Genomic DNA, 3,885 nt, shown 5'->3' with positions numbered 1-3,885 from the left:
TGCTTATGCTGTGCTCCTAACCCTGCACAGGCAATTTAATCTCATGCCATTTCTCACGTGTAAAATGGGGGCACTAACATTTTTACACATTTTGCCGATTTAACAAATACTAGCTCTTACCATGTACCAGGTACATTACAACTTTCTGTAAATATTAACGTGTTTAATTCTCACAATAACCCCACGAGGAAGGCATTATTGTTATTAACTTTACAGACAAGAAAAATGGGGCACAGAGAGGTTAATTAACCTGCTCGTTGTCACACAGCTAATAAGCAGGAGTCAGGATTTAAACGCGGGCAGTCTGGCTCCAGAGTCTGTCCCACTAAGCACTCTGTACAGCCCAGTTCTTAGTGATGTGCTGGCAATCACTGGGCTTCCGTGCATGACTCTGGGATCTGAACCTCAAAGGCCCAAACAGTCCCCACAACCACGACCTCCCCTCACCAGGAAGAAAGAAGCCATTCCTTATTGCATGCTCACTGTGAGCCAGACACCATACCAAGTGTTCAATTCCTACCACTTCAACCGACCTCTCCTTGAAGGCAGTGTTATCATTATTTCCATTCTATGGACAAGGAAACTGAGGCACAGGTCTGAGTGTTTGACACTAAAGCTTGTCTCCCATGGAGCAGGGTTCACATCCCTTTTTGCTTCATACCTGCTACCCTGGGCGGGGAACTAACCCCTCTAAGCCTCTCCTTTCCTATCTGCAAAGCAGGGAGGATAATCATAGTACTTATGCCTCTATCTGTGATGGGGATTAAGAAATCATACTGTTGAGCCGCTCAGCGCAGTGCGTGATGATAAACGCACACAGGAGGCATACTTATTTGTATTTGTATATGCACGCTGTTTGGTGATTGTAGGTCCTCTATCCAGGGATTTAACCGGGAATCTGGAAGTCCCCCACCCCCCCATCGTCCTGCTGCACACTCCTTCAGTCCCAGGGCAGGTCCTTCCTTGCTGCCACAGCCCTTTCCAGCTGCCGTGGCGCCCCGCCCTTGGCGGGGCCTTGTCTGCGGAGCCCGCATGTGACAGCTCTGCTCTCCCTCCAAGGCTTCTCACTTCCCCTTCCGTGTTACTGTTCTTGTTCATCTTGGTCTTACCAGCCGGCCGGCAGCCTGGGAGACAGCAACTTCCCAGGCCCCTCTCAGAGGCAGCAACCAGGGGTCGGCCTGGGGGAGGGGCTGCGGGGGAGATGGTGGAGCCGCTCTGCCCTGCTCCCATGGAAGTGCCCACCATCTCGGGGCCCAGGCAGGGGTGATTACCTGCTGAGCGGATGACTGGGGGAGGGGGATGCAGCCCCCCTCCGCTGCCTGGGCCCCAGGACCTGTGATTTGGCTTGTAACATGGTTCCAAGGCTGGCAGTCACATTAGTTNCCCCCCCATCATCCTGCTGCACACTCCTTCAGTCCCAGGGCAGGTCCTTCCTTGCTGCCACAGCCCTTTCCAGCTGCCGTGGCGCCCCGCCCTTGGCGGGGCCTTGTCTGCGGAGCCCGCATGTGACAGCTCTGCTCTCCCTCCGAGGCTTCTCACTTCCCCTTCCGTGTTACTGTTCTTGTTCATCTTGGTCTTACCAGCCGGCCGGCAGCCTGGGAGACAGCAACTTCCCAGGCCCCTCTCAGAGGCAGCAACCAGGGGTCGGCCTGGGGGAGGGGCTGCGGGGGAGATGGTGGAGCCGCTCTGCCCTGCTCCCATGGAAGTGCCCACCATCTCGGGGCCCAGGCAGGGGTGATTACCTGCTGAGCGGATGACTGGGGGGGGGGATGCAGCCCCCCTCCGCTGCCTGGGCCCCAGGACCTGTGATTTGGCTTGTAACATGGTTCCAAGGCTGGCAGTCACATTAGTTGCCTTGGAACAGAGTAAAGATATGAACAGTAGTCAGAGAAAGAGTAAAGATTTACAATTTTCCTAACACACTGCAGTTGGTGCGAACAGCGGCATTTACAGGTAGCTTCCCCTGCGCTGAACATTTCACAGGTAATAGTTCAGCTCATGCTCCAAATAATCCCACTGTCCTCTTTATTTTACGGGGGAAGCAGCTGAGGCCTGGAACGTCTGTCACTTGCCCAAGGTCACACAGCTCGTAGGTGGTAGGGCTGGCGTTCAACCCTGCTGCTCTGACTTCGGAGCCTACGTGCACATCCTGCATAAACCCTCCCAGGAACCCCACAGGGCAGGCTTCCCTATCCCCAGCTTACAGAGGAGGACGCAGAGACCGAGAGGCATTCAGTATCCTGCCTTCAAGTCACTTGGTTCCTTCTACCTCCATTCCAACCCAGGCTAGGGGAAACGTCATGATTCACGCATTCCCACGCACTGTTCACCAGCAGCACGCGAGCCAGATCGGGCCCTGCCTTCCCAGGCTGCGCAGAGAAGGACATTAAGCGGGCTGTTAGCTACAGGGGTGACCACAGAATGGAAAACGGAGGTGTCTGGGAGAAAAATGAGAGGCATAACCCTAACTCCAAGTCCTAACTGAGGCTCAGCCAGCCAGCCTTTCATGTTCCTCTGTGGGACACCAGAGAGATTTATGATGTCGAGAAGGAGACGACGACGCTGATTTCATTTATCTGGACCCTCGGGAGCTCACTGAAGGGTGGCAGAGAGAACTACTGGTGATACATATGCCAACACAGCCTAGTTCCTGGCTGCGTAACCCTGGGCAAGTTTCCCCATCTCTCTCTGGGCTTCCGCCTCCTCATCTCTCATATGGGAGAACAGGACAAACGCATTTAGATTTTGTGGGGATTAAGGGAGACAGTCAACACAGACCTATTCTGGCTACTCTGGAAGCCCCGGTGGCATATGGACACATGCCTGGAGAACGTGGGATGTGTGATGCTGACTGAGACTACGAACTTCTAGAAGATGTGGACAATGGTCAGCCATCCGAAATGCAACAGCAACATCACGGACACTCAACACCCCCAGTACCTCTTCAGGAACGAGGGTAATGTGTTGGCTATGAGACAACACCTAAGCCAGGGTGTGGAAAACAGGGTTAATCTCAGACACCAACTCTGATTCATTTGTATGGCGGGTGGGAGTATGGTGTGAAGGAGGGTTCTGAGGCCAGTTCTCAGCTCAGCCAGGCAAGAGGAACAACAAAGTCCCAATAAACAGTTCTGAAAGCAACTGGTACGGCGGGAACAGGGCCAGGGTAAAGGCTCAGATGAATGTGATTTTAAGTCATGGCTGAACCACCCAACAGCTGTGTGACGTTGGATAAATCACATTTCCTCCAACAGCCTCAGTTTTTCTCATCCATAAAATGGGGGCATGGGGCTAGTCAAGCTCTTGGGTGCCTCCAAGCATGGACATTCTCAGAGTTGATCCCATGTTTTCTGGTGCTCATGAACCATTCCTTACTCTGCACCAGCTTTCCTCCCTTCCTCCATCCCAACACTTGAGCTTCTCTGTCTTTGCTCTTATGTCATGCAAACTCTTATACATGGCCAAGAGGACCATCTGGGAAAGACACGTGTGGCAAGGAGTGCGATCTCCCAGCATTCATTCTCCACCCCTCTCCTTAGAGCAGTACAGAATCTTCGGCCCTCCCTGAGTTTTGGCATGGCACGTGGCTGTCGGGTTAGAAATTTCTATTTCCCCTTGTGGCCGGCGACAGCCATTTGACTAGAGTCAACAAACATGAGGAAGAAGGGATGCAGGAACTTTCGTGTCCTGTGGTGAGCGGGAGCCAGCTCGGACTGGCTGGGAAACCAGCTGTGTGCCTCCTCCCCACTCTGGGTTGGTGACATCTCCCTGCTAGCCCGAAATCAGCCATCGTGGAAGTATTTACACCACGGAATCCGGCAGGCACTACAAGCCGCGGCTCCCGCTGTCCTGTTGTTGAACATTCACCAGCACACCACTGTCCAC

The 3,885-nt window shown here is 53.6% G+C and overlaps 1 protein-coding gene across 1 annotated transcript in view; it reads right to left on the bottom strand.

The window, feature by feature from the left end:
- BTBD11 (BTB domain containing 11) overlaps nt 1-3,885 on the bottom strand; it is a 305,437-nt gene that overhangs the window by 48,075 nt on the left and 253,477 nt on the right.

This window comes from Ailuropoda melanoleuca, chromosome 15, assembly GCF_002007445.2.
Source record: "Ailuropoda melanoleuca isolate Jingjing chromosome 15, ASM200744v2, whole genome shotgun sequence".
Taxonomy (NCBI): domain Eukaryota; kingdom Metazoa; phylum Chordata; class Mammalia; order Carnivora; family Ursidae; genus Ailuropoda; species Ailuropoda melanoleuca.
Note: the sequence above shows the minus strand (reverse complement) of the source record. Positions and strands in the feature narration are given on the sequence as shown.